The 10,666-nt window shown below is 37.6% G+C and overlaps 1 pseudogene; it reads right to left on the bottom strand.

Moving 5' to 3' along the window:
* Nucleotides 1–1,839: 1,839 nt before the first annotated feature.
* Nucleotides 1,840–10,666, bottom strand: part of LOC107690432 (peroxisomal sarcosine oxidase-like) — an 11,672-nt pseudogene continuing 2,845 nt past the window's right edge.

Raw genomic sequence — 10,666 nt, 5'->3', positions numbered from 1 at the left:
AACCATTTTATTGCTTTCATATGTGTGAAGAAAATGGTTTTGTTGCGTCACCCTTGAAGCAACATCATGCAATGGAGACTTAAATTGCTTTTTTTAATATATACATTTTTTTTTATGATAAAGCCACTTCATGGTCACTTTAACAAACAGCGAGGCCAGAGTTAAGTGCGGTTAAATTCAGCTCTCTACAACAACAAAACCACAAGTGGAGGATTTTGCTGAATTATCTGTTATGAAAGGACAGAGATGAACGAGTGTACAGAAGTGTTTCTACTGTATATCAGAGCCTCACGGATTTTCTGTGGATTCTTTTGTGCACAGAGGCTTTTTGCCCTTCTTTTAGGTATCCAGCACCTGCATTGTTTCAGAGAGGACATTTCCAAGCAAGCGGCCTGATTCTCTCCCCCCCGATCATTATAAAGCTCCTCTATCATTTGCGCCGGAGAGCTATTTTGACTTTTCTAGGAAAAAAAAGCTCTCCTTTAGATTGAAGACACGGAAATGACCCTTCCACGCATAAGTGAGCCAGTAAAGAGGCCTGGAGCTGCATTTATTAAACCTCAATGCAATGAAGACTTTGCCTTCACAATCTCTCTCATGGCATCAGGTTAGCTCTCATCATAGGTGGCAAACATTAGCTCCTGCATGTTTGATGGCATTTTAATACGGCCATCGATACACTAATACTATCGATGCACGCTACCTTCTAGCCAGAAGGATGAATAGGCCCCCAGTAACCCGCTGTCACATTGTATAATTTCCTCATTCCCCCTGATGGTGCCGGTGGACGTCTAGAGTAAAAGGCTGCCTGATTAGTGATTAACATGTTTACAGGGGAAAATGGGTCCAGGCAGCAAGTCAACAAATGACGCTGACTTCTCGAAGACAAATGGCTCGACTGCTGATGTCTTTTTAACAATACGCTCTGTTTGCCGCCAGACTGCTCTCTCCAAGGCGTCGAGGAGGAGTAATGCGTAAAATCATAAAAACTGACAAGTGTGCACTTTAATTTTAATGCCGTTGGCCACAGATGAATGCGTTCACAATCAGACAATATCAGACTATACTGTTAGAAGCCCATCGCAGGAGGCTAATGGCTCCCTTGTCAGTGCAGCAGATGCTGAAACATGGTGGGCTGTACTCTGGTGATCAGCATCGGAGATTATTGATCTGTCATCATTCTCCTGAAAGGTACAGAAATCTCAGCAGGCTTTTCATATAAACGTTAATGGTGAAGACAGACATTTAAAATGGTTATTAATCACGTTATATATAATCACATTTTGTCACTTTTATGCTTAGGATGGCGTATTTTTGCATTCCAAAACAGCTTGGTGAAGTGCATTTGAAGCAGATGCAAGAGATGTCTCATGTATCATGTTTAGTTGATCCTGCTATTTTAGTAGCATTGAGATTATATACAATTTAATTGTAATTTTACAGTTGTAATTTTCTAAGTTATAGGTTTTTTATAATAGTTATAGTTTTTTATATTTTCCATTTTTATTGTAATTTTAAATGTGCAATTTTCCAAGTTATCATTTTTTTGTTTTTATTTTTTTTAGTTTTCACTGTAATTTTAAAGTTGTAATATTGTTGTCTGTTTTTGACATTTTTTTTAATTAGTTTTTCTTTTTTTTTAAAGAAATATGTCTGCAGTTTTTATACATTTTATTTCAGTATTAGTTATTTTAGTACATCAAGCTAAACTAAATGAAAACGTTCAGTAATGACATTTTTTATGGATTTAGTTTTAGTGAACTATAATAAGCCTGAGAAAAAAAAAAAAAAAAACAAGTAATAAATTACTTTTTAATTAAAATGTACATGAAAATGAATATGGCTTTAATTCCTATACAAACATCAAATCATCAATAATGGTTAGAAAAAACCCAAATGCCCCTATGTTTATCTTTTAGAAAATGCTATGCAAAGAAATTTTTTTTAAAAAGATTTAAAAACAACAATAAAAGCAGTTAGGCTCACCCAGAGTTTACATAAACCAATAAAAAATGCTGTTACCTAGAAACATAATCAGCACATATATAATCTCCATGGCTACATAAAGCCTATGGTATTTTTATCATTTCACATGTTCTTATTGTGCAGTAAGGTGGTGGAAGTCAACTTCTTAGCCTGGTAAGAAAAGGCAGCATGGAAGAACATCAGCTCAACAGCACAAGTCCACAGCAACACCAACACACTGAGAAATGGTGAGATTTAGATGAAGGATTCAGTGGGAATGAATATTTTGCTGTTGCACATCTTTAGTCTAATGTTAACTTGACACAGCCCTGAAATTATACCAAAAAAAAAAAAGGATGTACGCCCCCTTTCGTCATCAAAGAATTAGCATAGCACAGCTACCAATTAGACATTAACACTGTTATATTATATTAAATGTATGTCATTGTAAGCTCTTGGATTCAAAGTGACGATCTGGCATGAGACTGGAAACGTTGAATACGGAAAGGTGAGAGGTCGTATGAGGGAACCTGCCCCATGGCCAACTGAGAGAGCAATTTCCCTATGATAGGGCCGAACTTAAAACCGTAGCCTATGGAGAAAAAATGAGAAAAAAACTAATCACATTTGCTGAGAGGTGAATCATCGTAGGATGGAGTTTACATTCCTTCAATCCACTGGTGTAAAAGAAGCGCACCTCATTGGAATCTAAAACGGCCTTCTATAAATAGCCATTATCTGTCGTCCACTGTCTGACTCAGAAAGCCTTTGCATGAGAGAGCATGGAGAGAGAAAAAAGACCCTCAAATCATGCTGGCACCATCACACCCGCTGTCACAGGACATTTATCTTTTGGGTGGGTTTTGGCAAAATGCTAAATTAAGAAAATTTGTCTCCCTTATTGAAGAGAGTGGACTGTCAGAGGATTCATTATAGCATGGTTGTGTACATGTATGTTTTCTCAGGTGTGTTAAAGAGATCATTTAGCTTAGAATGAAAATAGTCATTATTACTCACCTACATTTAATTCCATACATATCTTTCATTATTTCATTGGAGCACAAAAGGAGAAATTTCTTTTAAAAGTTTGGGGTCAGTAAGATTTTTTTTGAAGATGTTTTTGAAAGAAGTCTCTTATGCTCAACAAGACTGCATTTATTTGATCAAAAATACAATAAAAATGGTAATATTGTGAAACGTTATGACATAGCTGCTTTCTGTTTGAATATATTTAAAAATGTAATTTATTCCTGTGATGGCAAACTGAATTTTCAGCATCATTACTCTAGTCTTCGGTGTCACATGATCCTTTGGAAATCATTCTAATATGCTGATTTGCTGCTCAAAAAAACATTTCTTCTCATTATAAACGTTGAAAACAGTTGTGCTGCTTAAAATTTTTGTGGAAACCGTAATACTTTTTTTTTTTCAAGATTCTTCAATGAATATACAGTTTAAAAAGAACTATATTTTACTATTTATTATAATTTGTAAAATTATATATGTCTTTACTGTCACTTTTGATCAATTTAATGCGTCACTGCTGAATAAACGTATTAAATCTTATTGACCCCAAAATTTTGAAAGGTAGTGTACTTGTCCATATTTTACATGCAATTACAATGAACAGAGACTTCTGCTTCGAATAGAATGTAAAAAAAACATAAAAGTATCATGAAAGTGGTCCATATGAAACATGCACTATAGGCTTCCGGTCTTTTGATGCCATATGACAGTTTTGTGAGAGAAACAGACTGAAATTTAAGTTGTTATATTCACTGAAAACCTTAATATCCGTCCAAACTCTCATTTGCAATTTCATGAGATATAGTAGTATCTGATTCATGAACAAATTGCTCTTTTAAGTGATTTTCTCTTTAATGAATAAGCTGATTGGGTTCCCAAAACTGACCTGATTCTCAAATTCAACTCATTAACATAATGGTCTAGTTAAAATGATTATCAGTCCACTGGAGGAGAAGATTATGAGTGAATAATGATTTAAATTTGGTCTGTTCCTCACACAATGCTATTGTTAGACTTCAGCAGACTCGGATGAGAAAAACTAGTCATACAGACTGCTTTTATAATACTTTTCTGTCGTTTTTGAATCACTGACAGCTTTAGTCCCCATTTATTGTATAGTAACTACATGGAAAAGAACAACCTGCACAACCTTTTGTGCTCCACGGAAAAAAAGTAAGTAATACATTTGAGTAAATGATGACGGAATTTTCATTTTCAGGTGAATTATCCCTTTAAGACACAGATGGAGCTGGGTAAGATGTTTAAAATGCACTGCATTCTTCTCCAACGCTCTCAGCTCTTGCCTTTGCAGATTGGGTGGCCATTTGAAGTCTGCAAGGCTGGGCTGTGAGTGGATACGGCTTTGACCGGCAGACGTGCGCGTGCGGAGGGTCTTCTGTTCTTCCTTAAACCCCACTGATGTGACTGGGTATCCATGGCAACCGGAGGGCCTTGAGCTCAGAGCTTGGCTTGAGACAAATTCCGGGTGGAAAGAGGGGCAACTTCCCACCAAAGCGCTACGGTCTGTGTGTTTGCCCCTGAAACGGCTCCAATTCGCACTTAGTTTTTCCCGAGCCACCAATACAACAGCTGCGCTGAGGGCAGGAGATCAGTGGGGAGGCGAAACGCTGTCATTATGGCAAACAATAAAACGAGAAGAGGCAGGGAGAGGTTAATAGTGAGCATTCCTTTGCTCCTATCAGAGTTGTAATGCATTATTAAGGCAGAAGAATATATGTCATAAATCATTAGTGCGTGATGTGCCAGAGCACTGGGATGTAAGTGAGGCAGCCACACAATGCTTCCTGTGACACCTCCAGAGCTCCTTTAACCGGGACAATGCGTTACAAGATGAATAGCTACACAGTGCTGCCACAATACCACTCAGCTGTACTGTATTTTTCTAACCCCTTCCTACCAAACGCCACTCTCTGCGCCCCATGCTGCTAACCAGCGCATCTCTGAAGTGATTACCAGTGGAATTTAATTAGCCCCATAATTAGTCTAAGGAGGAGGTGATGGCAACAGATGGAACAAATGCCAGGTGAGCCCTTTGGCCCCCTGAGAGGTGGGTTTGGGAGCACGCAGGACCTGGGGAGCCAGCAACCGCCTTTAATTAGACGATAAAAGGCACCCGCACTGGGGGTTATGCTTCCTGTCCTTCACTAGCGCCCTGTTCCATTCCCTCATTAAAAAGTTAGGATACCTCTTCAAGTCGACGTGAGCGTGTGTGGCTGTGTTTAACAGGGACGGGAGTGTACAGAGTTCATTAGTGCTCGTACTGACCTGAGAATCCAGCACCAATGATGGTGTTGCCGTAGGTTGAGTGGGAATCAAGGACGAAGTTACGGTCTGGCGTGACCTACAAACAACCAAGCAGGGGAATGTTAAACATCAAGACTGGATTGTAATTATTTCTGCAAATATTTGACCTTTTTGTATTCTGAACATGCACACGGCATGAATTATGAGAGCTGTTTGAATTGAACTTAAATATAAAATGGTGCTTAAGAGATAAGCCACTACATGCCTGAAATTGCTAATGAACAAATTGACAAGTGATTTAGGAATGACAAACATTTAATTTAATGTCTTGTTGGGGTGTATGCTACCATTCAAACGTTTGGGCTCAGTAAGATTTATTTTCTTTTTAAGACATTAATTATTTTAATCAGGAAGAATGCATTAAATTGATCAAAAGTAACAGTAAAAACATTTATAATGTTACAAAAGATTTCCCTTTAAAATACTGTAAATGCTGTTCTTTTGAACTTTCTATAAATCAAAGAATCCTAAAAAAAAAAACGAATCAGTTTCCACAAAAATATTAAGCCGCACAACTGTTTTCAACATTGATCATAATAAGAAATGTTTCTTGAGCAGCAAATCATCATATTAGTAATGATTTCTGAAAGATCGTGTGACACTGAAGACTTTAAATTTTAAAATATATTTCAATCGAAAAATGTATTTGAAATTGTAATAATATTTCACAACATTAGTGTTTTACTGTATTTTTGATCAAATAAATGTAGCCTTTGTGAGCATAAGAGACTTCTTTCAAAAACATTAAAAAGTCCTACTGACCTCAAATTTAATCATTTAGCTTCTAAAGATTTTCACTTCACCCTAAACAAATGTAATTTCTGACTACTACTAACACAGACCTATTCAACAGAAATTATTCTTTTGATTCATTTTGAGCCACCTGATATTTTTCCTTTGAAGTATGAAAATAATCAATACTGTGGTTGGCTGACACTGAAGTTGTTCTGTAGATCGTATCGTATCGAAGCAGACAGCTCTGTGCATCATGCTACTAGATAACCGTTTTATATGATTCCACTCAGTTTCTTGCTTTAATGCTGAACTTTATCTCTGCGTGCTCACCGGCGTTCTGTGGGTCTCCTGACATGGTAGTTTTTTAAAGGATTTAGGTTGTGTTGCATCATCGCTCTCCTTTTTTACGACTGATGTGACTGTACATTGCATTTGTAAGCTGTTTGTATTATTTTTTCATTGCAGCCATCTGGATGGAAACTTTGTTTGGTCATGCAGAAGTTTACAGAGCAACTGAAAACCTGCTCTGAAAGAAATTAGTTTTTTAATGTACTGATGCATTAAATGAGAGGCTAAAACCGCACCCCAACCAGATGTGATGCGACAAGTTTCCCACGACAAGCAATTTGTCTGTCCCCACTGAATGTGAAACCGCAGCGTGATGCGACACAATCACAGCCAATCAGAACATCAGGGTTCCTACTTTTTCTGACCAGTGAATTTCCATGACCTTTCCAGACATTTGTGATGACTGAATATGGATTTTTTTTAAAAATTTTTATGACATCATTGTAGAGATTTTCATTTGATTACCATTTCTACATCAGATACCAGGGTGAATCTGTCAAGAAATGATTTAAAAAAAAAATGTTTACATTTTATTACAGTAAATCATTTAATGTTTTTAAATTGAAATAAAATTTTAATGAATTAAAAACAGTACAATATATGTCCCAATAGTTTGTTTATATATATTTAAAATCCCCTGATATTTTTTTCAGACTCTGGCTTTTTTGATATTCACTGTAACATACTTCAGAGAGATGAGATTTCACTGTGAACGGGAAATAGACATCAAAATCAAGCGACCCACAAAATATCCTGTCATGGTCACATCTGGTTAGGACAAAAAGTCAGATTTACATGGAAGAAATAGCTTTAATCGCTTGTCACCGTATCAGGTGTGTCTGGTTAAGATACGCTGTAATTCTGGGTGTCTAGAACCAAAAAATCTATTTAAAACCCAAGTAGAACCAAAATAAATGGCTTGGTTTAATTCCATCAACCGTTCAATCAAATGACATGTCAGAAGTAAATATGAGCCATGCATTCAAATATCTTTCTTCTCTTCACATGAGAATGAAAGTTTGGTCCGGACACACAGTGGCAGATCAGTGATGGCACCTGAGGACGAGCAATGAAGCAACTCACCATGTACATGCAGTTCTCCACCACAGCAGGCACTGGCACCAGCCCAGAGAGACAGCGGGTGACGTAACGCACCAGAATATCGATGTCCCCTCTATCCGTCTGTTTATCTCGCTCATCCGGTTCAGTCTCACTGCCCATAACACACCTGCTCAGACACATGCACGCACACTATGATCCACAAAAACAATCTGACCTATGATACATTACGGATCTGTGATCCACGACTCGGTATGCTTGGGGGAGCAGCAGATATACATGCAGAAGCCAGGCTCCAGCGACTGGAGCAGACATAATGCATCTAACATGACACAGCCATCTGTGCTCTCCCATTCAGCCTTGCTAAGTGTGATGAGACTGAAGACTCCTGCTGGGCTCTCCTTCGTACTGAAACTGAGCCATTAGTACCAGGAGAACACAGACCAGAGGAGAGTGATGCTTCTCTGCTTTTGTAAAAGCACTGAGGTCCATAGATCCGTTCAGAGAGCTTTAGAATCACTCCTGTTTGCGCTTGCATCTGATGCACTCAAACTCTGAGTGGAGATGTGTGCAGTATTTCAACATGGGGGAATTGAGGATTAATTAACATGGAATGAAAACTATGGTGTTCAATCTCTGGTGGCTTTTTTATGAGATGTGGGCAGGCAATTGCATTAATGCAATGGTCTGTGGTACATATTGATACAGTGGTTTAGGACATGGCTATGTCTATTGTTGCCATGGAGAAGTGCTCTTTTAAATAAAAAACATTGGACAAATAGAAAAGCAGGCTAAAGTTGTGGTTGAAACTGTATATATATATATATATATTTTACCTTTTTGTCACTCTGTTTTAGTGAAATGTGGTGTGGACAGGCTCCAGGGTCATTTGATTCTATTTTATTATAGTATTTATTCATATTTTGAATTTGCTTTTATTTTTATTTTTATATTTAGATTTTTTTTGTTTACATTTTTCTAATTTTGTTAACTGCTTTTGGTATTTTTATTAGTTATTTATATTTCTATTTCCCTTTTATTTATTTTTATTTTAGTTTTCAGTAATTTTAGTACTTATCTCCAATAGTTGTCAATTTAATTGGTTGAGTTTAAGTTGTGCGTGTAATATTTACATTTTATTTTATTTTAGCTTTATTTCAATGAACAAATATATTTTTAATATTTAATATTTCGTTTTAGTAAACAATAACAATCCAGAGTGACGCAAGATAGACTTGAACCTGAGCAGCACAAAGTTTGCTAACCACTAAGCCATGGCTTCAATCAAACCTGTTCTTTAAAAAAACAGCATCCCTCCTGTCACTTACCTTCATTAGTCCTGGATACTCGTTGGACGGGAGGCCATAAATATCGTATTCCCCCTCTTTTGACTCCATCTCTATAAAACATGGGAAACGCTGGCCGACACTGTAGGTGCCTGGGATCTTCTCCTTCCAATAGCATACGTTAATCTTTACAACCTGCCCAGAAAGAAACTGAGAGCTTCAAAGTCTTTTCAGTCCAAAGATCAGGTTCTTACACATCAGCGCTAACTGCAAATGATCCAAATTAAAGATCAAAAACAGCATAGAAGCATGGGATGTTAATTCAAAATGAATATAAACATTGATATTCTTAACTCACTTCAGAGTAAATGTAATAAGCAGTAAGGAATCGCTAGCTCAGAATAGTCCAGCCTGTCTTCTCTTTCAGAGACCATAAAAATTCACCAGTGCACACAAATTCATTGCTCATATATTGTTGTGCTCACCCAAGCGCAGTTTTTCAAGCCCGTGCTATCCTGAAAAATGCAATTCCAATTCTAGGTCCAATTCGGCGTTTAACTAACACAGAATACGTTTTCCATCAGTTCTCTTGTGGCGTGTGACACATAAGGGATCTCTGTGGACTGGAGACTCTGGGAGCTGTTTATAGGATTGGGAGGAGAGTATAGGGTGGTTTCTGTGCATTCACAAATAACTCACTTTTCATTCTGCCTAGGGGTGTAATCCAGATCAATCTATATGTGGCTGTGTTTGTTTCACAAGCTACGGCTGATAGTCAATAGGCCTTATATATTCCCATGCTCCCATTTTTCAGAACCTGTTTTCCAAACCCAGACATTTCACACTGATATATTGTTCCATAATTCCTTAAAAAAAAAAGAAGGCAAGTAAATGGATGGTTTGATGGAAGAAAGCAAGCAAGAAAGAAATTATGTAGGTAAGAGAAATTAAATGAAATGATGGATGGATTGATTGATGGATGGAAGAAAGAAAAAAGGGGAGTAAATTAATTTATGAATGGATGGATGAAAAGTGAGTAAAAGAGAATGAATGAACGAATGAATGAATGGATGAAATTAAGAGGGCAAATAGGTGAAGAAAGAAATATAACAAATGGATGGAAGTAAACTTTGTCATAATTCATCAATAGTAGATCATAAGATTTGACTTTAAAAACATGTAGAGCATTATTTAATTCAATAAAAGTCTTTTGAAGTTTAATAATCACATTCCTGTTTTTTTCATCCCCAAATATATATCCTCTTGAAATGTTAATTAAGACATTTTTATAACATTTAAGATATTTATGACTATAAATGTCAAAAATCTGATTTTTTTTTTGTTTTACTTTTCTTATTCACACATGTGCTCCTGAATACATTTTAGAGTTCGCACACATCTATTTTTAGCCACATATGTGAATGAAATGTTTGCACTGTCGAGCCCTGAGAGGTGAAAGAATTCATGTGATCAGGTGAGTAACTGAGAGAAAGAAAGAATGGATAGATGGATGGATATGAATGAACAGATGAGTAAATGAAAGAACTGGATGGCTGGATGTATGCTTGACCTTGAGCAGGAGCTGCAGTCCTGTGTGTGTCAATAGAGTGTTGGCCCAGGGTCCCGCTGTGATCACCAGACGCCCCCCCTGTACACTCCAGAGCCCGTTGTTACAGTGACCACCGCACCAGGCATGATGTCAATCACTTTCTCCCCGTCCTTTATCACACCACCACTGGATTGAAACACCCTCTGAAAAACACATTAACAATAACGCGGCGGCCTAGAGTGAGCAGAGGCCGGGGGCTAGAGTGAGGAACGGCCTGCGGCTAGAGTGAGCGGAGGACGGTGGGCTTGAGAACGGCGCGGCAGGCGTATTCGACGAAGGAGCATCCGGCGGGCTTGCGCCAACCACATGTGAC

This window comes from Sinocyclocheilus anshuiensis, unplaced genomic scaffold (genome assembly GCF_001515605.1).
Source record: "Sinocyclocheilus anshuiensis isolate Anshui unplaced genomic scaffold, SAMN03320099.WGS_v1.1 scaffold1455, whole genome shotgun sequence".
NCBI lineage: Eukaryota > Metazoa > Chordata > Actinopteri > Cypriniformes > Cyprinidae > Sinocyclocheilus > Sinocyclocheilus anshuiensis.
This window is presented reverse-complemented; position numbering and strand designations above follow the sequence as displayed.